Consider the following 27,833-nt stretch of genomic DNA (forward strand, 5'->3'; position numbering starts at 1 on the left):
CAGAAGCCGCGTTGATCAGTTCAGGCTCCGATCGTCGGACTCGGTGAGGTGCGGCGGCTCGGAGATGCATGCTCACCGTGGAATCACAGGATGCCGGATCACGCCTGGCGGGTCTTTCACTACTTCGGTGGTGGGAAGATTTGACGTAGGCGGCGAAGTCCCACCGAAGCATGTTATTGGAGCCAAGGGAGCAGGGTACTTCATCGAAGGCGCATTCACCGCCGAAATGGCGCAACATGCCGCCCAAAGGTACAGCGAAGGTTTTCCCTGCTCTAACAGCAGAAGGCCGGACCGCTGAGAACCCCGGAGCACGCGTGTCGTTTGGGCGCGTACTTGCGCAGCCAGAGGTTCTTGCCGTCCACCCGACGCTTCGGAGAGGAACGGCGCGTCTGGGCGACGTACGCGAAGCCGGCGCTGCAGTGGACGTGTTCGCAGCTCAGCGTGTTATGGTGCGAGGACACGCAGCGGCAGGGAGAACACGCCTGTACGAAAGCGGGCAGGCTGCCGTGGAACTCGCCGGGGCGACTGCGGTGGGCAGTGCCGGAGACCACGAGCAGATATCCTGCCTGCCGGCTGACAGGATGCCGCGATGGGCGGGCAGAACAGCTCGAAGCAGCGCCGGGCCTAACTACGTTCCACGTAGTTCAAATGATGATGACGATGATGATGATACTGATTTTCCACAGAAAAAGGAGTCCTATTAGGGGGATTCGCCCTGGTGGATAGTCTAAGTGATCTCACTATCAGAGCTTCTTTTCAATTCGGTTTTCAGAAGAGTGTAATATGGTAAATACACCATTTTTTTTATTATGCCCGCATTTTCTTCTCTGGAAAATGCCTTAAAGGGACACTGAAGCGAATTTGCCAAGCTCCCCTTTTTGCTTGCACTGCGTTGACTCGCTCAAAGGTACACACTTTTAATAGTTTATCCGTGCGATAAGGCCATATTTATTTTATAAAGCCTGAAAGAAGAAAAACTACCATGCCCGGTTTGCGGCGGCTGCACCAACTAAGTGATTGGACGATGTCCGAGACTAGTACTCAAACAAGTTTAGGTTTCGGTTCTGTGAAACAACATGCTTGACATCCGATGGTGTCGTTGGATGAGCATTCTACATAACTCAGTAATCATCGTACCGCGCTTCTGTCATGTTTTTGGCTGTAAAATACCTGAGATAAGCCTACCAGCACAGCTTGGAATCGTAGCAATCACTAGCCGAGGCCTACGCACTGGATGAGCCGCAGACGCGTCACCGCAGGCGCTAAAATGCAATTCGCTTTTTCCCCATCTTTAGAGGTTGCCTCACTCATGCCTGTATCGTAAAAAGCGTGTTCGCGCCAGGCCAAGGGTGCCAAAGGTCGGCTGATTCGGGACTGTGCCCACTGACCGCAAGCAGTCGGTGCTTGTGGCAACAGCGCGCCAACGAGAACTCGCTAGCGCGCCAGTTTCAGTCTGCGCGCGTTCTGCGAACTCACTTGAGGAGCAATGAATTTTACAGCCCAGAAATGGTAATATCGGAATAGAAAACATCTGCAGAAAATTATGAAATCAACTTTAAAAAATGATGTAGCCTGGGGATTCGAAGGATTCGACTTGCAAAACGGCATAACTAGCGTTCCATACCACTCAGCCACGAGCCAACGATGCCCGACATGGGTAGAGTGTACCAGAAGTTTAGAGTGGCCCGAGCGGCGCCTCTCCCATTGTTCTGCGGGTCGACTTTCGCCCAGAAAATAATAACGGTATTGACCGCGAGGCCCACCACTGGAGAGGCTGGCGCTGCGATCGTTTTGACGTCACTTGTAGGATCACCGTTCCTACCTTGCTGCACAGTTGGCTTGCAGCGCGTGACACTTAGCTTAGGACGCGCGTTCTAAAAGTATTTTCGTGTTAAAGGGGCCCTGAAAGGCGTTTTGAGCACACTAAATGAACTAGCGCAATCGTTAGATTGGGTCGTCAACGTCATCTGTGCCAAGTATTACTCTTTTACGCGCAGCGGAAAGCTCACACTTTTGTTGCAAAGTTTGTCGTTTTTTTTTCACCCTTCCCTTCGTGTTTTTGGACGCCGCCATCTTCACATGTCTACGTCATCGATTCCCAGATGTTCGTCATGTGCTAGACATCCTGCCATTGGGCGACTTTCTCACGCACTTTCGGCAAAGAGATGAGTCGTCTGTTCAGCGTCGGCTCGCCGGCTGATCTGTCAGCGTAGTGCCGGTGTGGTTGGACATTTTACGACAAATGAAACAAGTGTAAACAAACTCTTAACCGTTTGTATTGAATGGAACACGGCCATAACACGACATGGATATTCTCTTACCTGAGTACGTTCTATAAAGAAAGCGTTGAAGCCCCGTGGCACTTTTTTCGTGCAATCGCAGAGAATGCCCTGAGCCGAATGCCCGGGTTTGACGGATACATTTTATTCCACTTCAAAACAATCCAGAGATGCGTTTCAAACGAACACAACGTGTTCGTTTGAACGCGATTGACAGACGATGGGTTGCCTCCTCCTGCCCGTCGTAATTTCGACACTCACCTCGCGCGCGCGCTTTGCGGGGACGAACAGCAAGTCACTTAACTCTGGCGCACAAGCCGAGAAGGCTTTTTGCCACGCACACTGCACATACCCCATGCGAGGTTGAGTTGTACGTCGCTCGAGAAAGATAATCAAGACCATGGGAAGCACTATCCACCCGCAGAAGCACAACGTCGCATTTCATCGCGAAACAAAGGCGTCCACAACACACACACCATCGCCTCCTGTAATGCCAAACGCATCTCGCACATTCCAATGGGAGTGAAGGGTACGCCTGCAGTGCCCACATTTCGCGAGGTGGTGCCCCAATCAGAACCGGGATCACGGAACCGTAACTGACCTCTAGAGTGGTTTGTGCCTTGTTGCCAAGGCAACCGATGTTTGAGATTGTCAAAGAAATGGCGCTCGTTCCAGCGCTAGAAAGCTCAGAGCCGCGGCGGAGCATGTTTTGCCAATGTTGCCGCTCTCCACCACGCGTCGCCCCACGCTGAACTGGTCACATGATTGAAGCGTTTTGTGCACGGGTTCTGTATTGGTTTAAAATGTCTTTTTCACATGCCGCCGGCAGGAACTACCACCGCCGCAAAATAAGACCCGCATCAGCGGGGCCACATCTGATACGGCACTTCTTGGATAAACAGTGCGCGGTGCATCAAAGAGAACGAGCGCACGATCCTCCCCGTGCGGCTGCGAGTTCGCCGCCGATAAAAAGTCACGTGCCGCCGATAGCAACTGCACCAACGTACACCGCGAAAGGGCAAGGCCAGGCCGCCGCACGCCTGCGGCCAGGTTTTTCGTTCGCTTTTCCAGCCTTGAGCGGAGTGCGGGATTCAATAAAACTTGCCCGTAGCAGACGGCAGTATGAGCAACGCAATAGCGGAAGTACGTCACCGCCGATGAGCGCAGCATCACGGGAGGGAAGGCTGGCCTGCCGTCAACAGCGGAGAGTAAGCTGAAAGGAGGAGGAAACGCGGCGCGACGCTAATGCGCGGTTTTTGATTTACGATTTCTCAGCTAATACTCATCGCTTTAACAAAATTCTTGCGGGAGGAGATTGCTAATACATTGCTTTATTTGGTTGCATGTACATCCATGCATCGGCGGAAGGTATTTGAGGACCCCTTTAATTTCCGTCGTTTGAAGTTAATTCTCAGTGCGTCAAGCGCAGTTTGACGTCATGGGGATTTTATAACCGTATCAACTGTGGTACATTCTCCGCAAACAACTTGAGCGTGGTAGCGTACGTGTGCGACCGAAGCATAAACTGCGGCTCGTTTCCCCGATCAACAATGTAGACTACGATGATTGCCAAGCTAAGTTTCTACATTTGCCTTGTTTGCAACAAATGAGTAAAGCAAGAAATCATGAAGCGTTTACTGCTCGCAGAAACGCTCCCCGCACACACCGCCGTGCCTGCGAGCAAGGCCGACGGTGCAGCTCGAACCGACGCAGGTCGCGGCAGCAACAACTTGTCGCCGCTTTTTAAAATCGCGCTAGTTGTGGAAAAGTAATTCGACAGCGGTGAATGTAGATGTTAGAGTGGTGAAAAATTGTGCTAGGTAGTGTCATCAGCTGTGGTTTTCAAAGCGATGCTCAAATATATGCCGCGATCTACGCCGACCGTCCCCGAAGGTCGGTCCCGGCACCGCCGGCCCGTTCACGCGCGGTGCGGCGAGCGGCTGAAGGATATGTGCCTGCGCGCAAGCATCGGCCGATGCCGTGGCAGGTTCTTGATCATCGATCGCTTAAACGGACGCGGATACAAAGTTACACATACAAGAAAGAGGGTGACAGTGATGTGAAAAGTTGTATTAGGGACTCTCATTCGCAACTGTAACGATAGCGGCGAGGAAATATCTGCCGCAACGTTAAGCCTAAAGTTCCCAGTATCCGAAGCCGGCGGCGAGCGGTTCGAGAAGACCCTGTCGTCGCGCGCGCGCGTGTTGCGCTTGAGTTCCCCCATCACTTTGGGGGGCCCCCAACGCTCGGTTTTCCTATTTTAAAACTCCCAATTACCCTAATTCATTAACGACGTGTTTCGCCTCGTACACAGCCTCGCCTTCTGTGAGCAATCGTTAGGTTCATTGATGCTAGAGGAAGGCAGGCTCACTGTAAACATAAAAGAGTCCACGTTACAATTATACATTTCTACGCCGAAGTCCTAATGAAAACTAAATATAGCCATGTCCAAACCCGCTCGCAGGCGTTGAAAACTCGCGTTCGTATACCATTTATACATTGCGGACAAGTTGTCACCAAAAGTAAACTTATCAGCCGTGCAGAGTACAGGCTACGGCAGTGATCGTTAATCAAATCCGGGAATAACTATGAAAAACATTGTAGGGGTAATAGGCACCGCTTAAGCCAAAGTGCGCATCATAGCAGTACTTTTAAGCATGCGCGGCGAAGCAATCCGATCACCGTTCTCACGTAGTCATTCATTTACCAGCAAGGCGAGCAGTAGGCACTGTGAGATCACAGGTGAGCGACGCGCTTCCGTCGCTGTTACAAGGTATTTCCTTGCACACACAGTCTCGTACATGTCACGTTGCAAGTATTTCATAATGAATTTACAGTGTACTTTTCTCTGCATCAGTTGCATCGTCCTTGGCGTTAGCTGGCTGCGTACGAGCTGTGGGGCGCGGCGGTGTCGCCGGGAAAAAGCGAGTCGCTGATTGCTCACCCGGATTATTCGGATTGCAGACAACTTTTTGGGGTAATTTCCATCAAATCCACAAGGAGCGTGGAGGGGGCTGGGTACGGTGGCCACAGACACAGACACATACACACACACAAACACGCGCCCGCATACGCACAGGAAATGGGTTGTAGCAGACGACAACCCGACCCGGCGTTCAACAAGTGACGTCATTCGTAGGTGGCGCCACGGTATGTCCTCGGGGCCAATAGCGGTGGCGCTGCTGTCGTCAACCACTGAACAGCCGGCGCTCCCCGGCAACAGCTCCCAGCCTGCGCGCGGCAAGATTTGCGTTGCTCGCCCAAACGTGCGCCGAAATCTCGAAGACACGGGCGTTTTTCGCGTTTATCCTCCATCACAAAAGCGGCCGCCGCGGCGGGAATCGAACCCGCGCCTTTGGTCGGCTGATTTAGAAACTAGACGCAGAACGTATGACTCCGCTTGAGCAAGCTTAAGTTATCAACCCCTTCTTCCGCCCCCCCCCCCCCCCCAACGATACTTTCTCATTTTTTATGCGTATTCTGAAAGCGTTGTTGATATGGGTGGCATTCATTGAAAAGTTTATCGGCCGATGTCTCCGCTTGGCAACACTGAAAACTGTCATGTCGATGTCCGCTGTGCCAGCCCAGCGCATGCGCTTTGCGCCCGCATCTCGCAGAAAAAAAAACACATGAGCGTCCATCGTCTGCTCCGTTTCAACCCGATTATCGGTAGTGGCGTCAAAAGGTGTATTATATTGTGTGGTGGCGCTCTACCTGCCGTCGAGCACGTTGCATCGCCGGAGGATGAAACCACGGCTGCGAACGGCGCGCATAAGTCCGACGCTGCAGTTGGCTGTCGCCGCGGATGTCGACGCAAGTGCACCCCCACCGTATCTAAAGTACCGTATCCACGACTACATGTCTCTCGACCCGCCGCGGTGGCTCAGTGGCTAAGGCGTTGCGCTGCTGAGCACGAGGTCGCGGGTTCGATTCCCGGCCGCGGCGGCCGCTTTTCTGATGGAGACGAAAAGCAAAAACGCCCGTGTGTACGAGATTTCGGCGCACGTTAAAGATCCCCAGGTGGCCAAAATTAATCCGGAGCCCTCCACTACGGCGCGCCTCATCGCCTGCGTTGCGTCGGCGCGTTAAACCCTTCAATCAATCAATGACTACATGTCTCTAAGGGCCCTCTAACACGTGGTTGAGTATCCTTTCTTTGGACAAATGTTTCACGCGTACGCCGATTTATCGCTGGCTTTTCTTGTGCGCTAAATGTTTCTCACTCAGCAAAACAACTCACCTTTGACATTAGAGCACGGCCGCTCGTAATCAGCTGATCTGCGGCGGCGACTTCATACGCGTCTGGCGATAGGTAGATCGTACTGTGCTGCACTCAGCAGTACTTGGCGTCGAGGTATTACTTTGCGTTCAGTGGGCAACAGTTTGTAAATGATGCAGTTCCTGCTGTCAAACGGTCCACCGCGCTTACGTTGCAACCATAGACTGAAAGGTCCTCAAGCGGCTTGGGCGCCGTACTGCGCATGCGCAGAACCCAAGCCACCCTTTGGGTTTTGGGTTTGCGTTTAGCGCGCACGCTAGTGACGCTATTTTGCCGAAATAGCGGGCGCCCCAAAGCTGGAGCTTGGGTTCTTGCGTCGCTCTCGCAGCCAGCGAGATAGCGCGTGACCATGGCTGAAGCGAAACCTGCGGCTCGTTTCCCGATCCACCCGATCAACTACGACGATCGGTGAGTTGAATTTGTAGATTCCGCACGTCATTCGCAAGTAATAGATAAAGCAGGCAGCCGTGAAGCGTCTTCGGCCCTCGGAAACAGTCCGCGCACACGCCGGCCGCGCCTACCCGCTCGGCCCGCTCGAACCGGCGCAGGCCACGGTAGCAACAGCCCTTCACCACTCTTCCAATCAATCTGATCGCTGAAAAGAAGTTCCACAAGCGAGAAAGTAGATGTTTGTGGGGTGAAAAATTGTGCTATAGATTGTTTTAGGCGCTGATTTTAAAAGCGGCAATCAGATATCTGCCGCGATGCTAAGCCTACGCTGACCGGACGCTGAAGTTGTCCGACCGGGCCGCGCGGCGCGAGGTGCGGCGAGTGGCCGATGGATGGCGTTACCTGCGCAGAAGCTTATGTATCGCAAGACTTGGACTCGGGAGACTTCAAGGACGCGTTTAATCACGACGCAGCCTCGCCGGGAAGCCGTTGCAAAAAGGGAAGGTGGGGAAGCCGCGACGATGATAGATGAAGATGGTGGTTCTCGCATGTGACATACTGATCATGAGTTGCTAGGTGGGATTGACCTTTTTGGTAACAATAACTCTATGGTAACAGTTATATGGCAATGATGACGCCTGTTCTGTCACTATACGCCTCGAGCTTCGCGATCGCTGCGCCGCCTGCCGCCGCTTCTCTGCGGCGTTGACGGGATTTGCGCTGCGTGGCTGATAGGGGCTCGTGTTGTATTTTGGTTTTGTTTTGCTTCTTTTCGCCTTTCCGCGCCCTAAAAAAACTTCTTATGGTGACGTCTGTAAGCAAAGGGTACGTTTAGGTCACCTAAAAAGCAGCTGCGTCTTCGTAGAGTACGCGATCGCCAGAAAGAGCTACCCGGGGACGCGGTTCTGCGCACTTCGCCGCCGCTCTTCCGGGTGTCGGCGACGGTAGCAGCATATCGCCACTGTCACCTCCAAATACGTCAAGCACAAATGAATTCTACTGTCGCCTCGTTTAGACCTGATACTGACGCAGTGAGAGGATGGCTTCATTTTGCAGCGTGGACAACGAATGCGGCGTCGTTTCGAATACCTGGCAGAAAAATATGTTTCGGGGATATGATTACCCAATCCCGGACAATAACTTATGCCTTTTATAAGAATATAAACCATGGGAAAATCTTAAGTATATTCCAAGCCTGGGCGCAGTTAAATATTTGCCCACACACGCCTTATTGGCGGTGAGATCTTTGAGTGGCGCCCCCTGGCTCTGACGTCGGCTTAGGGATTCGCGCCGCTGTCGTCTGCTACACTCCGCTTGTGAGGGGCAACAGTGTCTGGGCTAGAAATCGCCCGCTTCGTTGATGTAGTGCGTTAAAAAGCGTATTTCTAGCGACTCAGTTATTTTGCCAGCTTCTGACGCATCTGAATAATTTGAAGCTGTATCCCCCACAAGTTTGCAACACACGAAGAGATAGAGAACAACTTTCTTCAGAGTATCGGTAGGAAGATCGTGTGTAACTCGTCCTTTCTTGCTTATTCGCGAGGATCAGTGATCAGAGCTTCTCCATAAGTATTCAAAATGCGTAGGCTTCCCTGCAGTATTTTTGAGATGCTCCTATGAAGACTCAACAGTCTAATACTACGTACCAAGCAGCGGCCTCTACACGCTCATCGCACAGCAGGAAATAAAGCGGCTTTATTCTGCTTCTTTCGTTGTATCGGATTAATGTTTCTTGCTTTTTTTTTCTGCCCAACGCATTAATTTTTCTGCGCCGTCACCAACTTCTTATTAGGAGGTTTCGGGATGTTTGGGAGCCTCACAAAGGTCGTGTGCATATTTCCTTCATTTTGTATGGCATACATTCCTTTCTTCACAAATTGGCTTTCATTACGGCTGCGTGCAAGAAGGTGCATATCCGAAGCGTGCTTTGTTTATTCACATGCAAATACAATGAGAAGGTTTGTGCTACGCCACCGCGATCGCGCCCTAAACAACATGGTCCACAGTACTCGAAGGCGGCTTTTGTGCTCCGAATTTCTATCGTAATTATATCGTTATCATAACGAACTGACTCTCAATCATAGGCGTGCGGAGAGTTCTCGATTAGGGGGGGGGGGGGGGGGGGGGGGGGTGGGCAAAGTCTTACCGCTGCACCCCCCCCCCCCTTACAGCAACTCCCGACCTCTTCCCACTGAAGGCCTAGCGGCCTGAACGCAGTGCAAAGAGGGATGGTTATAAAAATTTTATTTCAAGGCGATGGAATTGCAACACATACAAAATATTTCTGAGCAGAAATTTTTACTTTCTTGTGTTACATCGGCAAGGCATGGGGCAACTTTGGCCCTCCCCTTCAGATGATTAGGGGGGGCGGCCGCCCCCCCTGCCCCCCCCATGCCCCCCCTGTGCGCACGCCTATGCTCTCAATCGAACAATGATGACATGATTACGGTGGTGAAGGCATGATATACTCGCTAACTAACGTAATAAATGGTATACCTGCATATATTACAAGACTCGAAACCGAAGAAGGATTCCAAGTAGCTCTTTGCTGTTCAACCCTTCCAGGCGCGAAGAACAAATCCTATTCTACTCGGGATGGCGTTCTATGATTTGAAGAAAATTACTTTTACTCTCTTGTCCTGGACTGAGAACCCGGCCCACTAACCAGATCGATTTAATTGTTAAACAAAGTTTTCCCCTCCTCCCCTTAGTCCTCCTCCTCCTCTTGAGTGCAGTTTTCCTATAACGCATATCCGAATATCGGGAAGATATGGCTGTGCAAAATGTTCCGAAATATCCCTCCAGGTCTTAACAAACATATATGTGTTACTATAAATTTAACGAAGACGTGACTTGGTATACTATCAGCACGCGCGTATATACACAGTGGGTTATTTGGAACTCAACCTACAGTTTTTGCAGTCTATAGTGCATGTCGGCAAACTTTCATGCCTTGACAACGTAAAGTGATGTGACAAAACGCGTTCGAGCGTTCGGCAAGGTTGCAAAAACTGTTTTACCTTACATATGATTACCGGAAATCGTGATGCCTTCTGCCAAAGCCGACAGCCCTGAAGGCCTATAATTTGTTTTGGTCTTCCTTTTTCGCTGTTGTCGGTTATTAGCAGCTGACTGTTCCTTTTGTTCGAATGCTTAAATGAGAAGCTGACGCTTAGCTCCGACTCTGCGCTCCGCAAAGGACCGGCTTCGCAAGGAATGGGGTGGCGCCGGCAATGTTTCTCCCGTAGCGGTATCGAAAACTATACTTTAATTGACACCATGAACTAGTGTATGCGATTTTAAGCCTATTATTATGATAAAAAGTTACCCACACGCCAATTCTGGTGCGGACAAGCATCAGACATTGACCGAGCGCAAAGAAACAGCAGGGAGAGCAATCCTGAGTGAAGCAGACTACAAATGCGAGAATCCCTAAGCTGACGTCACGGAGGCGCGCTTCGCAGCGCCGCCTGTGTTCGCGCTCACCGCCAATAGCAAGAACCAAGGCAAGTTAATGAAACTACAGAAAAATGAATGCTGTGCAAGCGTGGAAGAAACATAATAGTTCTAACGGAAATGAAAAAAAAAAGACAGTGCAGCTTCTGACATGCTAAAGACGTTCGTCGAAACTTAAGCCAGGTAGGATTCACCAGACCAACTATACGCGAAATGAACTGCTGTTTCGCGAAACATAGCTGGGGGGGGGGGGGTGAGGGAGGGGACGCTGTGTACAAATGCGGAGCGGAATCAAGCAATGAACGTTTTAGTAATCACACACACAAACCTCGCGTTCACTGTCCTTTTGTTTTTCGACTTCAACGAACAGCTGATCGTACGGCGGACGCATTTTTGGAAGTATACAGTGTAGGTAGTTCAACATTACGCGATGAAAGGGGTCGTTGGAAGAGTGTGGCATGTGATAAGGCCCTCTGATTTCCGTTTCTGCTTTATTCTACAGGCTCCCTGTGCCATATGACGATATCACGAAGAAGCATTTAGTCACGGACGCGGATTATATTCTACGCCCGTCTCCGCGCAGCTCGCAGAGGATAAATGTAGCAGATGAATGTTTGCGGGCGCTCACCTCACGACAAGACAACTCTGTCGTGTGCTGATCCCCGAGTATAATTATGCATTGCACATCGTACGTTTGTTGAATATTCCCGGAATTAACACAGACTGGCTTGTACATGGTGGTGATCAATATCAGAGGTATAATATTGGCAAACGTAACTGGCGTGCTGTCAGGTATGAGTGCTCAGCTGATTATGTAAGCGCACAAAACTGATTTACACCGTAGTGTATAGCCGTAGCATGAACATCTGAGGAACCGGTGGTTACGGAGACACTGCTAGTAAATTCAGGGCACTGTAACTACAATCGGCTCCATCATACGCCGGTTCCGCGACGCTGGCCTGTGACACACACCTGGCGCTTATACAGACCGAATATACCACACTAAGATCGCGTTAGAAACATTTACACTCTCGTAAACACACCCCATTTGCGAACAGAGTGACTGCTCCACATAAACATGGATTTCAAACGCCCGCAAACAGTAAATTTCGGTCGTGAACGTGCCGCAAAAGCGGCGGCGACAGTGGCGACAGTGGGGAGCGGGACGCGGACACACACGGCTGCTTTCGAAACGGGCCGCTAGGGGGATTTTAGTGGCGCCCCTACAGGCCGCGCTCGAGGAGTGTATACACCGTTAGAGTGAACTAGAATACAAGTATTCTAGTTCACTCTAACACCGTTCCAACGAGCGCGCCGCCATCTTGCGTGCGCAGCGCCCTCTGGTAGCCTTCTGGCACCCTCTGGTAACGCCCTCTAGTGGGTGCTGGCTTAGGCCATGGCCTCCGAGATGGGACGCTCTGTCCGGCCAACAACAGGTCGGGGTCATGACGTCACTGTTAAAAGTCACGTGGCAAAGACCCTTTCGTCACTTCCTTCATAGTTACGCCCGATTGCTTTGTGCGTTTGTTTTTGTGCTACGTTCGCTTCGGCGTTTGGCGACCGAGTTGGTTTCTATCGACGTAGCTGCTATGCGCGTGGTAGTACGTTGTCGTGGCCGGTTACTTAAACCGAGTAAGTGCAGCGTCGAGCTGTTAACACTCGTCTTCTAGTTGTCTGCTGAGTCCTCGCCGGCGAAACGGCGACGAGATGACACCGACTCATCTCCTGAATCGAGACGAAGTTCGTCACCACTAGTGCGCTCCCTACCCTACAAGTAAGGTACAAGTTATGTTGCCATCAGCAACAGCGTGCATCAACGCTCTGCAGAGTTCACCACACGAAAATATGCAGTGCTGCGAATTCAGGGATGTGGAAATGATTGTGTGCATCGGGGCGTTGGGATAGCTGCGAAATGCTGTGATGCGGTACAGTTAATCGCCGAAATGAGATGTGGTCTAGTGCACTGTGTTGTGGCCTATCTACCGATTGCACGCTCATATCGCTCTTCATGTCCGCTGGCTCGGCGGCTGCGATACTTGCACAGGCAGCGATTGTTGCAGGCAACAGGCTTTGCTGCAATGCACTTGTGATGGGCGGGTAAAAGACAGGAGGAAGGTGCTGAAAAACAATGAGCGCTACAAAAACAACGGACGATAAAAACGAATGAGGCAGGCGTACTTGTCCTCCTTTCTTCTCGTACGTTGTTTTTGTAGCGATAATTTTTTTATATTGTTTATATCATAAACCAACTCTACCAAGAGCACGTTTTGAAGAGAAGGATGCTTTGGGGGAGCGCTTCAATTTGAGAATATTCGTCGTTTGGCGTCCGAGCTGGTTTCTCTCAACGTAGATACTATGTGTGTGATAATTTTGTCGTGGCAGGTTACTTAAATCAAGTGAATGTGATAGGGAAAGAGGTTCCCAGCCTGCACCACGTATGTATCGCAGGGATAGAAAAGGAAGGGGAGGGGGAAGAATAATGGGTTGCGGTAGTGGTAGAAAGTTGGTTGGGGCAGGAGAAAGATGGGGTAATGGGGAAGCGAAGATATATCTACTATCAGCGACCACCGCTCAGGAACGGGCAAAACTATCAGCGGGCTTTTTTTTCTAGGAAAAATTTCATTGTTTGAAATGAAAAATCAGAAAACTCTACAAGTATTAAAAGAAAAATAAAAAAACACTAAACATTAGGAACACTGTGTTCTAAAAATTGATCCTCACTGTCGACTTGGATCCTCAGTAGACGTCTTCTCTTGTTTGTTGATTGGTTGATTGTAGGGTTTAACGCGCCGTCGCAACGCAGGCGATGAGGCGCGCCGTAGTGGAGGGCTCCGGATTAATTTTGACCACCTGGGGATCTTTAACGTGCGCCTAAATCTCGTACACACGGCCGTTTTTGCTTTTCGCCTCCATCACAAAAGCGGCCGCCGCGGCCGGGAATCGAACCCGCGACCTCGTGCTCAGTTCTCTTGTTTGTTCTTGTTCTTGAACTTTACTTGGTTCTTTGATCTTGGCTTGTTGATATTGTTCTTCATGATTTGTTCGTGACCTGACTTGACCGGGGATATTGATCTGTTACGCCTAGTGGTTTGTGATTATGTGTTGTTGTTGGTGTTCTGTTTGGTTTCCTTGTGTTGTTATGGTGTAAGAAGGGAATGACTGGAGATGTGGGCGGAGGAAGCCTCACCAGCATGGCGTTTCTGCTCCATCCCCGTATCATATCCCATCTTTTATATTGTCGGGATTGATCATGTTGGTGTTCTGTTATGTTTGGCCTATTCTTATGCTTGTAGAATGAATTCGTTAATTTTTAAAACCATCTCTTCTAAAATTAATCTTGTTTCCTCTTTCTTAATTATTTCCGGTTTTCTGTTCTGTAAGTACTCTCCTAGTTTTTTAACGAGTCTTTTCCTTTCATTTCATTTGTGGGCATTCCGTTAGATAACGATCAAAGTTCTCTATATCCTTGCTACACTTGCATATAGATGCCTGCGTTATTCTGAATCTTGAAAAATAAAATGGGAATCTACCATGCCCTGTCAGGGCTTGGGAAGAGTACAAGTTTGTAGGAAAGTGGTCCGGAATAAGATTTACGTTCTTAAATCCAACTATAAGTATAACTTGTTTTGCCATCTTTATTCCACACGTTATTCCACTCCTGGTTTAACTTTGTATATAAATGTTTCGAAATGAATGATTTTGTTATTGGAAGAAAAGTTGGTTCTCCGTTTCTTGCAGCTTCTTTCGCCAATTCATCTGCAAAGTTATTGCCTATTGAGGAGCTGCGTGCTTTTACATAACTGAGTTTTATACATACTGCTGTATTCTCTCTAAGGGCTAGTTTTAATTCGTTAATTATTGGATTTGTGTAAAGTGGGTTTTTTAGTGCTTGGAGTACCGACCAACTATCGGTAAATAGTTGATTGTTATTGTTTTCATTGTTTGTTATTATAAATTCTATTGCCTTTTTATTGGCTATTATTAAGCTTCGTAGTTGGAACTGTATTCTGGAAGCTTAAATTTTTCCGTTCTTACTATTTGTTTCTTATCGTTAGAAATTACAAACGCAGCTCCTACTTCTTTTTCTGTCTTTGAACCATCCATATATATATGGTAGTCTACTATTTCTTATGTGGGAGTGGTTATAATACCGCTTTTATTTGCTGGGTGATCTGTCCAGAGATGGTATTTTTTCATGATTTGATTACTTGTGTATAGCTTGTCGTCACAGGAAAATGTTTTGCCCCCTTTTAGTACTCCACATTGTTCATTTTCTTTTTTCAATTGTTAAATACAATGGCGGGATTTTTGCCATAATGTTTAAGGACAGGTTTGATGTTGTTTTGAAAGCTTTCTTTATCATTAGTAACGGTAATCTTTGGATCGCCTGTAGTTTCCTTAAAATAGTTACCTTCCGAGTGTACCACACCGATACTGCGTAGGTAAGTATTCTTTCAATGCCTCTCTTATACATAACTCGCACTAATTCTCTTTTTGAACTCTTGTCGTTGTTTAGCGTCCTGTTCAGGTTGTATGTTATCCTAGGTATTTTTTTCTTTTAGATGTTTTAGATTGGGTAAAAATGTTAACTTATTATCTATTATTACACCGAGTAACTTCATTTCATTGAGTGTTCTTATTCTGCTTGAACCTATTTGGAGTATAGGTGGATGGTTTCCATACTGTTTTCCTACTATCATTGCTTGTGATTTGTCATTATTTATTGTTATTCCTTTGCTTACAGCCCAGTCATTAGTTATTTTTAATACTCTGTTTGTTTTTTCGTCGGCATCTTTTCTTGATTTAAACTGAACGATGATTACTATATCATCTGCGAAAGCTTGGATGTGGGTTTCATATGGGAGTTCTTTATCTAGTTAGTCAGCTATGGTGATATTCCAGTAAAGTGGGCTAAGTGGTGAACCTTGTGGCGAGCCCACCTTTAATGGCTTGGTAACCCTAATATTGTCAGTTTCGTAGACAATCTTCCTCCTTGTAAGTATACAATGTGTTAGTTTAATTAAATTACTGTAACATTTGTATTCTTCTAGTTTTTTTGTTACTATAACTGGGTTAATAGAGTTGAATGCGTTCATAATGTCCAAAGACACGATGAAGGTGTCGGTTTTGTCTAGTTTCGCTCTTGTAGCCCTCTTTTTTATTTCTTGTAAAGCTTCTATTTTTGGTGTATTATGAGTAAAGCCATACTGATATTTATTAGAGAGATTATTTTTATAGAAGTGGTGATATAGTCGGGCCTTAACTAACTTCTCCAGAATTTTACCTAGGATGGAATTAATAGCTATTGGGCGAAATTTACATTCCTCGAATGTCTCATCTGGTCTTGTTTTGGGGATAAGTATTACCCTTGATTCCTTCCATCTTTCTGGAAAGTAAGCGTTCATAAAGCAGGCGTTAAATAAACTCAAAAAGAACGGTTTGTGTTTCCTGAGGATTTCTTGGATAACAGTGGTTTTAAGCTTGTGCGGTCCTGGTGTTACATCTTTCCTAAGGTTATCCACAACTAATGTTACTTCTAATTCGGTTAATGGGGTGTCGTTACTTCCAGGATGTTCTCCGTCCCCTCGACATTCCGTTTGAATACTACTGGTATTCTTATCCCCTGTTCGTTTCACCGTCTGGCGCTCCTGGACTAGTGGTGTTTATTACAGAATCCAGCTGTTAGCGCTCTGCTTCGCGTTGTGTGCTTGCCTGAGCCAGCTCGCAGGTAAAGCCAGCGTGATGAGTTCTCGCCGGCGAGCTCCGCAGTGACAGCACTGCTTTGAACAACGCCGCCAAAACGGAGACAACACGAAGGCACATATCCGTCTCCTAAAGAATCAAATCAACAACAGTGGATGAAGTTTGCCACCACTAGTTCCGTATTCCTTATTTTACAAGACACGTTACCATCAGCTAATAACATGCATCAACGCGCCAGAGTTTGCCACACAAACAAATGAAGCGCTGTGATGTAACGAATACAGTGATGTGAAAATGATTGTATGCATCGTGGTGTCAAGCTGGACGTATCAATTTCATTTGTGATTGCGGTGATGCGACGCATAGTAAATATGTGAACGAGACGCAGTTGAGTTTATTGTGTTCCTGTATATCGACCGATTCCTGGGTGAGAGAGAGAGAGAGAATGTTTTTAGTGACAAAGGCCAGGTTAGCCAAGACATTGTGCTAGGCTAGCTATCACCCTTGATGTCCGTGCACCTGGGATGCTTGCACAAGTAGCGATTACGGAAGGCAGCCTTGGGATGTGGACTTATAATAATATATTAATAATAACCTTTATTTCATGTTCCAAGTAGTACGGGGCGAAAGAAAAAGCTGCTCTTGGCAGCTTGACCAGCTCCCGCCCCCTGTTTGCAAGAACAGCATACAGCAACACATGAATAACAAGAATGTGTGGTTTTACTGTTTCACACGTAACACTCGGTGAAGGGGTTATAAATGTTACAATATACTGGGTTGGAAAGTTTTATAAGCAATAATACGAGAGAAATAACCTGACAATGCACATTGGATTACAAGAGTAAAATAATTATGCATATTAGCAAATGATCATTAGGCATCTTGAACCATACAGTACAGTTCCAAATACAAGGGCCTCACTTTTACACCACCCGATTGGTGACCAGCGTGAACGTTTAATCAAATCAGCGGGAAACTTAAGACATGTAAAGTTTGATAGCTGTGCACCTCACAGGGCGAACTGATGCAGCAAGTGGTGAGCCAGTCTGCAACCACTACTGCCCATGGGCGTCCGGAAGGGGGGGCAAGGGGGGGGGGGCAACTGCCCCCCCTTGGAAATTCAGATATTTTTATGCACTACAAAAAAGCTGCACAGCTTGGTTGGCCCGAAATTAAAACTTTGCTCTGAAGGACGGAAGAGAGGAGAGAACGACACCGACGTTTTCTCCTTTGTCCCGTCCTTTAGCGCAAAGTTTTTTTTTTAATTATGCACGTGAACCGACTAACGCAACAATCCACACTACTCAAATGATTAGCACACGCAGGTCCCGCGTATCCGTATGGAACGCCCTTCAGGACTGCGGTCAACACTGCACTTTAGACACTGACTAACATTGCCGGTCATATGACAGCAGTGAAACAGACTGCCTGTGCTGGCTATTGAAGATAGCTTACAATTCTGAAAGGTTTAACGTTTTTTTTTTGTTGTTTGTTTTTCTAAACTCTAAATTTATGCAGTCTTACCGCAAGAACTTCAGTTTTCGGACAAAGTTGCAGCTATATCTAGCAACAAATCTTCACCGCTACACCTAGTAGGGAGAGTGTAACATCCTCCCGTGCCGTCCCATCCCCTTGTACACCCTTTCCTTTGAAATTGCGAAATGTCGGCACCACCCAAGCCCTGAAACAAAACCTATAAATCAGCCCCTCAGAACGCTTGTACGCATTTTACTGCATTGAAAGCCAGGGAGGCGAGTAGTATCTTTATTGCGTGAGTCATTTCAACAGACTTCATCACACATATCTCGCAATTTGCGCTGAAAAACCCGAGGCGTCTGCAGCTGCTATTAAAGGAAGATTGACGGAGTGCAGTTCTGTGTGTGAATGTATTGTACTGTGTGCTGGTGATCAGTGGGCGTGAGTCGAGAACCCTCACGCAGCGAGATTGGCCACTCTTCTTTACAAAGTGACAGTAACGTTTCGCATTTTCTTTAACTTTATTTCTTTGTTCGGTAATAAAATCCAGTGTATATCCTCCAAGTCTGGTTATAGTTTGCTGTTTGTACTTTTTGTAACCACAAATAGCGTCTTTTTAGTGCTATCCAACCGTACCTCCCCCCCCCCCCCCCCCCCCCCGCTTATGGATGCCCCCCCTTGCAAAAAGTTCTGCGGACGCCCTTGCTACTGCCTTACCTGACCAAATTACAGCAAGTGACATTACAAGATGAGGGTACTCACAGGTTAGCCGTGTGCACTGACGTGGTACTTTGGTGTCCCTCTATTTCCTTAGTGCAGTAACACTCCCAGCTCATCATCATGGCATACCTTGTAAATCAGAGCCAAGAAGTGAAGTTCATTCTGTTGTGAGTGATCGTAGCTGTATGCTGACTTCTACGGCGAGCCTCCCCTGACCAAAACTCCTTCTCCCACGACGTCATACACCTATGACTATTGTTTGTCAGGCCGACTTCGTGCTGCACACAGAAGCAGCCATTCCACTGAGAGAAGGAACAGTCACCTTTGCAAGACTGACCAATTGAGATGTCAAACGTCCCCTGTACTCATTCAATCAGCACTCCAATTGCTTTTGGAACTCCAAGTTGTACGTTGTGCTGTCAAAACTGTAGATGCTCTTCGACACAGGGTCACACGTGTACAATAGTTCAGTACAGTGAAGCACTGGAGGATGAATATGCTTTGAGTCCGCCAGCATATTCATGCTCACAGTTCGAGATTTTCATGCAGTGATTGCAGGGACACAGCCTGAATGTTCATCCGTTTGCGAGCCACATAATCCGCCTGCCTTACCTGAATGCTTTACAAATTACTGCCTTCAGGTCCTGTCACTTTTTTTAGCTCAAAATTTTCTGCCCTGTAATTTGCTGATGCAACTGCTCCATTCGTTGAAATGTTTCCGGGAGGAGGAGGTTCCTCTCCAAATATTTGTAGTGGAGTGGCCCTCGCATTTTTGCAATCTGAACTTAAAGAACCAACACTGGCTCATCTAGGGCACTGCCCATGTCTGGCCCTCATGGCTGAAGAGGGTGCTGATCACTTACTGTGGAACCAAGAACACGACCATTTGTGGCAGTCTGTACAGGGGAGGTACTCTGCTGCTTGATAACCTGTGCGACTTAGACTGCTGAATGCACTGCGTGTAGTCCGCCCATTCGTGCTACCAATGCTCCTTACTCTTCCCTTCTTAGCCTCTTTTCCTACCCTTTTTTCTCCATCATTCCCTTTAAACCTGCGAAGAAAGAAAAAAAGGGTGGGAAGAGGACTGAAAAACGTGGACGTTAAATGGTGCCTAACTTAAGTCGTTCAGCAAAAAAGCAGTACGGTTTTTCGATTGATTAGTCTTGCCCTTGCCGCAAACTCCCTGAGAAGATATCTGACTTTTGTTTCTCGCAGAACTTCTTATGGTTTGGAGACCCCTCAGACTGCCAGTAAAGATCGTTTCCCCGAAGTCCGGTGTCGATCAGGAACCCAATCGCCCGTGCTCCTGTTGATTTGGCAGGCGGCTGGCTGGGCGATGGTGTTGAAGTTCTTGGAGACGGCGGTCGAATTGACGAACTCCAGGCGCTGAGGTTGATTAAATGAAACGAAGGGTTTTTATGCAGCTATTTACAGTGGGAAAACTGGGTACATAAATAATAAAGGAAAAACTGCAAACTTCAGCTAGACGCTAGCTCCGAGTGCGCACAAATCACTCGAGCTCCACAACTTCGTCTAACTCTCCTATTCTCGGAGCGTACACAAACCGCTCGAGAAACCACGGCCGAGACTCTGTCTCGCCGCAAGATCCGTCTAGTTGCCCGGTGCGGCGCTGCACCCTAAACCTCAGACGCGATCTTAACCTCGACTAGGGGGCTCCTAAATCCCAACCTAGCGTTAACGGTCGAGACTCTTTGTCCCGCCGGGAACTGCCAGCTCAGCGCTCAGACAAGAACCATTTCCAACGGCCAAGTTCGGCCTTATATAACCTCGAGATCACCCTCTCTCGGGAACGCCCCTGTAGCGTTCGTACACGCGTATGGGAGTGCCCGAATTCACGTAGACAGCTGTCACTCAGCACGTCACGGAATATTCAATGAGGCGCCGCTATCTCAGGTCAACGGACCGCCCGCGGGCCAGAAAACGCGTACGACCCCGAGGGATGAGCGCGAAAGACTCGACTGTGCGTCATGCTGACCGGGACGTGTTAACAATAGAGACTCGTGCGGCGCTTGTCCGGACGCCGGTAATCCCACCACCTCCGCGCGTCAAGTAGACGTTCCTGGAATCCGGCGCCGCAGTCTGCCTTCTCAATGGGGGATTATCCTTGTGGCAAGCGGTGGGCCAGACAATCCGTCTCCCGCGCACGCTGTGACCAATTGGCGTCGACTGCAGCGCAGTGTCGGCAGTGCTACGTCGCCAGACAGAGCGGCGGGTTCTCACGCGCAGCCCGGGCGCCTGGCCGCTAATCTCATAAGTGGACCTTACAACTCCCCCCTTTAAGAGGGTTCAGTCAATCCGAAAAGAATTTAAAAGGGCCACTCGTTTCATCTCTCCTTCCGCAAAAACAGCGGCATAAACAAACAAAAAAAAACACGTGGAAGGAGCTAGGTATAACAACAAATGAGCCCCCTGCTATTTCTGCAGTTCAGCTGATCCGAACTCTGTCTCCCCTAATCTACAAACACAACCTATTCACAAGCCGTTCGACAGGGACGGAATACTCTAGCAAACCGGAAACACAAAAAAAAAAATGCTAACAACACTAAGTGCGACTAAAACGAAATTGGGTCGTGTCTCCGGAGTGCGTAAACGGCACGAACAACGAGACAACTCAACCTAAAACACTGATGCGCGCTATAACTGCAAACACGCACAATCATTCCGGCACTCGACAACAAGAACAAAAGGAATAAGGACTGGCAAAGAACACGGGCAATATTGCAGTCAACTAAATAAAGCGTTAAGAAAGTTTGCATTGCCACTATGCGCACGCGCGCAAATGTCCTCCTTGACGGCGTAGCCTGATAACGTCCCTTCAAGAATGTTCGGCTCTGCAGTCGCTCACTTGCGGTGCACAGAAAGTTCAGTTCGGTGCGCGGATCGATCAATTCGGTGCACGGATCGAGCACCCAAGGCATCTCGTCGCGCACAACCACGGCACACACACGCACACACACCACCGGCGAAAAAGGACGGGTGAACGGGAACGTTCACGTCCGTCGTGGCGGTGTTAAGGCTGGGAGGCAATTCAATGGCGCCCCCCCCCCCCAAGCAACCTTGTGAAGGCGCGACAGTGCCTCCGCGTTCGCGTTGTTTGCTCCCTTCCTGTGAGAAACCACAACGTTGTAGCGTTGCAAGGCTAATGCCCACCTTGACAAGTTAGCCCCATGACTCGTACAGGTCGTCAGGTAAGACAGAGGGTTATGGTCAGACACGACATTGACTTCTGCCCCAAAAACCCAATAATCAAACTTTTTCAATGCCCAAATGATGCCAAACGCCTCGCGCTCGATGGTTGACCAGCGGGTTTGGGTTGGAGTGAAACGATGGCTGGCAAAGGCGATAGGCTTCTCGCGGCCCGCTTCCCCCATCTGCGCCAGACATGCCCCGGCTCCCACCTCGGAGGCGTCAGTAAACAGCCAATAAGTCTGGTGCGGGTCAGGTGTGTTAAGCGCCGCGGCTGAGCAAAGGGCCTCCTTTAGCTGCTCGAACGCGCGCTCGGCCTCGCTACTCCAAGGAATCGGGTTCGGTACACCCCGCTTTGTCAGCGACGTTAGCGGCTCAGCTACTTCCGCGTAGTTGTTGACGTACTCTCGGTAATACCCGCAAAGGCCAAGGAGGCTTCGGAGCTCCTTCTTAGTCTTTGGTTGTACGAGACCTCTGATTGCAGCCAGCTTTTCCGAATCGGGACCGTGCGTTCCGCTGCCCACTACGTGGCCGAGGTACTTAATGTGGCCCTGGGCTACCTGGCACTTCTCAACGCTCGCCTTTAACCTCGCGTCCGTCAACAAGCCGAGGATAGTGTCCACGTGCGTAAGGTGTTCCTCCCATGAAGAGGAGAAGACGACAATGTCATCCAGATAGGCCGTGGCGTATGACCGGTGTTTGGCGAGCAACGTGTTCATCATCCTCTGAAATGTTGCTGCCGCATTTCTGAGACCAAATGGCATGACGCGCCACGCGTACTTCCCGTCGTGCTTGACGAAGGCGGTTAGGTGCTGGCTCTCCGGCGCTACCGGCACCTGCCAGTAGCCCCTCCGCAAGTCTATAACTGTTATAAACCTCGAGTGACCCACTTTCAGGATCAGCTCCTGCGGTGGAGACATAGGGAATGCATCGGCGCGAGTCACCGCATTTAACCTGCGGTAGTCGATGCACATTCTCCATGACCCGTCTTTCTTTCCGACGCAAACGACCGGGTGGGCGTGCTCACTTTCAACTGGGTAGATGAGGCCCAACTCCAAAAGTTCGTCTACCTGGTGGGTGACTTCTTTCCTGAGCAGCTCCGGAGCGCGGTAAGGATAAGCCCTCTTCGGCTCATAACTTCCCTGCAGCTCGATTCGGTGTTGCCCCGCCGCAGCGAGTCCTGGCGTTCCATCGAACAGGTCGGCGTGTTTTGAAAATACGCTTGCAATCTCAGAGCTCTCTCGCTCACTTAAGTGTGACAACTTCTCGATCGGTAAGGGGAGGGTACTCCGACGCGGCGGCATGAATCGTGGGGCACACTCTACGTCCCCAAACTCGCTATCTTCATCGAACACTACCCCCACGTGACTGACGCGACAGTAGTAAGGTCGCAGGCGATTCGCGTGCACCACCGAAGTTCTCTTTTTCCCCATGTCGAGACGGTATGAATGCTGCCTCTCCTGTGCAACAACTGTGAATGGGCCCAACCATCTCGGGGCCGTCTTACGTTTACCCTCCGTGTCGAACAAAAGGACCTGTTCGCCGACGCTGAACGTTTTGTTACGCGCGGTTCTATTGTACGCCTGCGCGTAGCTGCCCTGGCGCGCGCTCGCCGTGAGCCCCGCCACTTCCGCCGCTACCTCTAGCTGCTCGCGCAGCTGCCTTAGGTATTTCGCTGGCTCCTTTCTTATGTGCCCGGTACGGGCAGTTCCCCTGTCCAACTTTGCTGGAGGATCGCCAGCGGTCCTGTGGGGTTCCTGCCATAAAGCATGCGAAACGGGGCGACTCCGGTTGTGTCGTGCGGAACCTCTCGGTAGGCCCACAACACGAACGGCACTAACCTATCCCAGTTCCTTGGATCCTTCTCGATGACGTGAAACAGCATGTTCTTAAGTACCCTATTCCAATGCTCCACCGTGCCATTGCTCTCCGGGTGTTCCGGTGTCGAGAAGCGCGGCGCGCAGCCCAACCTTTCCAAAAAGCTTTGTGTCAGTTGTGACCAGAAGTTAGTACCCTGGTCGGAGCATATTAACTCAGGGATGCCAGTCCTGCTGAATATTGTCAGGAGAGCCTCGCAAGTTGCTTTCGCCGTAAGTGACCGCAAGCACACGACTTCGGGCCAGTGTGTGCAGAGGTCCACCAGACAAAGCGCATACTTGTGGCCCCGATCCGACGGTACGTCTAGGGGACCGATGATGTCAACTTTTACTACCTGGAAGGGGTGGTCGGGCCTTGTTAGGGGAACAATAGTGACCCGGTCGCTGAGCCGTCTATCTGCCCGGATTTGGCAGCCATGACATGTCTGGCAGTGATTGGATACGTCTGCCTCTAGGCCAGGCCAGAAAAAGCTATATTTTATCCTAGCGTTCGTCTTTTGGGGCCCTAAATGGCCTCCCTACAGTGACTCGTGGGCCAGCAAGAGTACCTCCTCGCGTCTCTCTGAAGGCAGCACAAGTTGCGTTACCCTCGCGCCGGCTATAGTGTCCCTATGAAACAGCAACCCGTAAGAGACAAACATGCCGGCTTTCCCTCTTTTCGCGTCGGTCCAAGCTTTCTTTAGGCTGTCATCAGCCAGCTGAGACGCCAGCAGCCTTGCCCGTGGGCCCTCAACTTCGACTGCCTCATCAATCTCCTCGGCCGGCGCTTCGGGTGCCGTCTCTCCCGTAATCTCACACACGGCAGCCGCCGGTTCCGAGCTCGCCCCGGTGCCGACCTCGCGGTCCCCACTTGAGGAGACGAAAGTTTCAGCCGTGCTGTTCGCCTCCCGGTTGGGGTGACACTTCGTCAGCAGCTCCCAATCCTCTCTCGAAAGCAAACAGTCTAGTCCGTCGGCGAGATTGTTGGTGACAGCGCAGATTAGCTGCACCTTGGGGCTCCCGACCACCGACATGGCCTGCCTCAAACTCACGGGTAGGCTGACCACTCTCGCGTTAATCGACTCGCCAAATGCTGGAACTAGCCTGATGGTGCCCGATGGCTGCATAGCGTCCTGTGGGACTAGACTTTCTCGTACCACCGTAACCTCACTTGCCGTGTCGACCGTAGCGGTAACTCTCTTGCCTGCACAGTCGAGTTCCACGTGATGTAGTCTAGACTTTCTCAGCTCATCGATACTCCCGAGCGCATTTACCTCGGCCACGAGAATTCGCTGCCCCCCCCCTTGTCAGGCCGGCATCCTGAGCCTGCACTGCACTTGCGTCCTCTACTACCACTCTCTGCACGTGCGCGCTGCGCCCTGGGTTTCCTGACTTCTCAGAGATTTTCGGGCACAGCCGGAAATGTTGACTCTCTCCCTTACAGACACTACATGTCCACATTCGCTTGCCACTGTTGGTATTTCGCGGAGGTACTTGATCTCTACGCCCAACAGCGGAGCCTCTTCCCTTGGCCTGCTCGAAGGTTTGCAGCACGCTAGCTATCTCTGGCGGCTTCAGCCACGTCTCTGCTTCGCGCAGGCGAACGTACTCCAGTCCCTCAGCGCTCAAACTGTTCTTAATTCTATCGGCCACCATAAAAGCCACTACCTCCTCTTTTGTTTCGACCTTCCTCGATTTCAGGTAGTAGTCAAACTGGGTGCCAACGCGGGAGGCAAATTGCGACCAGGTTTCGTCGTTACGTTTCGCTGCTTTTGCAAATCGGTCGAGGTATTCTGCGGGGCTTAGTCTAAGCTCCTGCAACACAGCCTTTTTAAATGCAGAGCATTTCAGGAACTCACGATGTCACCCGCGTTGACGTCCGTAGTCCGCACCGTCGTTGTCCCTACTATATATATATAAAAAATACTATCCGGCGCCCGGTTTCGGTCCCTCGACCCAGCGGGCGGAACGGAATGTACAGCCGGTAAAAGGCTTGTCTATAACACAGCGTTCGTACTCTCAGCCCTATCCTGCCCCGCCGGAGCGGGATTTGAATAAAACTACTGCGGATTTCTGAAGTCTTAGCCTTTCGCTTTTGCCTCCGACATGTTTGGGATGAGTATGTTTCGGCAGTGTTCGGATGTAGCTGGTTGAAGCTGAAATCGCTGTTATAGACAAGCGTTTTACCGGCTGTACATGGTGCTCTACCCACTGCGCCACAAAGCTGACACAGAATTGCACGCTACGAACGCGCCTTATATCGTTGACTCATTCAAATTACTGCTGACGAACGCTCTCTCGTCAGCAGTTGCCACAAGTGCAACAACAATAACGTAACGCAAACTACTTAACGTCGTGCGCCCCCGGAAATGCTCTGCATTTGATCGTGCCCATCGCGAGGGGGATGTTTCGCACTTGATCGCACTTCCACTGCTCTCTGCGCATGCGCCCCGTCGCTATAGCAACGGAGGCGCGTCGTCTGCTTCCAGGACGCCGCGACGCCAAATTGAAACGGGTGGTGAGCGGTGGTGCCGCACGCCGCTCGTCGAAACGCGCCGTCGGAAGCGAGAAACGTCGTCGCCACATCTACGATCGAAATAAATAATTTTTTACCACTTCGTAGTCATTGCAATCACTGTCCCCGAGTCCGCGTAACATGTACCTCACCCGTTCCGACAACGCCGGTACAACTAAATGAACCCGACTCGACTCCGGCACACCGTACGTTACAAACAACCTTTCAACTTCGTCGAACCACAACGGAATGACCACGTCGCACGGCAGCTTAAGCCCCTTCAGGACCTTCGCGCACTGAGTGACCGGGTCTAAGCCCGGCCGCCTACCCTTGTCTGAGTCCGAGCCCGTAGGAGTTGCCAGCTCCAACTTTCGCAGCCGCTCATCGGATTCGAGCTTCAGTTTTAGTTTGCGTTCTTCCGATTCTCACGCCTCTCTTCTCTCTCGCTCCTCTGCTTCGCGCGCTGCTTTTCTCTCTCGCTCCTCCGCCTCTCGTGCTCTTTCCTCCTGGCGCTCCGCCGCTTCGCGCTCTCTTTTCTCCTTTCGCTCTTGAAACTCCAACTCCATTAGTCTAAGAATTATTGCCTCGGATTCCACTTGGGGAGATCCTCCTGCTGCCGAGCCTCCGTGAGGTGGCACTTCGTCTGTCTGACCATTTCCGTCTCCTTCCGCCATGTTCGTCTGCATGCTCAGCGTGACTACCATGCAACCCCAGACTCAGCCTACACCGCCACAACGAAGCGCAAGAAATCCCACTCACCCGCACCTCCGGTGGTCGGCTGCCGCGTCGCTGGCTCCGTGCGCTGGCTTCGCTCTGCCGCTCCCCTCCGCGCGGAGCTCGGCTGCCGCCGATGAAGGCGGGCTTGCGTCTGCTTGCTGCCCCTGGTTGCGGCCTAGTGATTTCTTCTGCCAAATCCTGTCGATAGCGCCAGTAAAGATCGTTTCCCCGAAGTCCGGTGTCGATCAGGAACCCAATCGCCCGGGCTCCGGTTGATTTGGCAGGTGGCTGGCTGGGCGATGGTGTTGAAGTTCTTGGAGACGGCAGTCGAATTGACGAACTCGAGGCGTTGAGGTTGATTAAATGAAACGAAGGGTTTATATGCAGCTATTTACAGTGGGAAAACTGGGTACCTGAATAATAAAGGAAAAACTGCAAACTTCAGCTAGACGCTAGCTCCGAGTGCGCACAAATCACTCGAGCTCCACAACTTCGTCTAACTCTCCTATTCTCGGAGCGTACACAAACAGCTCGAGAAACCACGGCCGAGACTCTGTCTCGCCGCAAGATCCGTCTAGTTGCCCGGTGCGGCGCTGCACCCTAAACCTCCGACGTGATCTTAACCTCGACTAGGGGGCTCTTAAATCCCAACCTAGCGTTAACGGTCGAGACTCCTTGTCCCGCCGGGAACTGCCAGCTCAGCGCTCAGACAAGAACCATTTCCAACGGCCAAGTTCGGCCTTATATAACCTCGAGATCACCCTCTCTCGGGAACGTCCCTTTAGCGTTCGTACACGCGTATGGGAGTGCCCGAATTCACGTAGACAGCTGTCACTCAGCACGTCACGGAATATTCAATGAGGCGCCGCTATCTCAGGTCAACGGACCGCCCGCGGGCCAGAAAACGCGTACGACCCCGAGGGATGAGCGCGAAAGACGCGACTGTGCGTCATGCTGACCGGGACGTGTTAACAATAGAGACTCGTGCGGCGCTTGTCCGGACGCCGGTAATCCCACCACCTCCGCGCGTCAAGTAGACGTTCCTGGAATCCGGCGCCGCAGTCTGCCTTCTCAATGGGGGATTATCCTTGTGGCACGCGGTGGGCCAGACAATCCGTCTCCCGCGCACGCCGTGACCAATTAGCGTCGACTGTAGCGCAGTGTCGGCAGTGCTACGTCGCCAGACAGAGCGGCGGGTTCTCACGCGCAGCCCGGGCGCCTGGCCGCTAATCTCA

At 50.4% G+C, this 27,833-nt stretch overlaps 1 pseudogene; it reads right to left on the reverse strand.

Annotated features, from left to right (window-relative positions):
* Positions 1–272: 272 nt before the first annotated feature.
* On the reverse strand, positions 273–26,555 carry LOC144138508 (uncharacterized; annotated as a pseudogene).
* Positions 26,556–27,833: the final 1,278 nt, after the last annotated feature.

The sequence above is a fragment of the Haemaphysalis longicornis genome, unplaced genomic scaffold (genome assembly GCF_048455015.1).
Source record: "Haemaphysalis longicornis isolate Haplotype H1 unplaced genomic scaffold, Haemaphysalis longicornis Haplotype H1 scaffold_1, whole genome shotgun sequence".
Classification (NCBI taxonomy): domain Eukaryota; kingdom Metazoa; phylum Arthropoda; class Arachnida; order Ixodida; family Ixodidae; genus Haemaphysalis; species Haemaphysalis longicornis.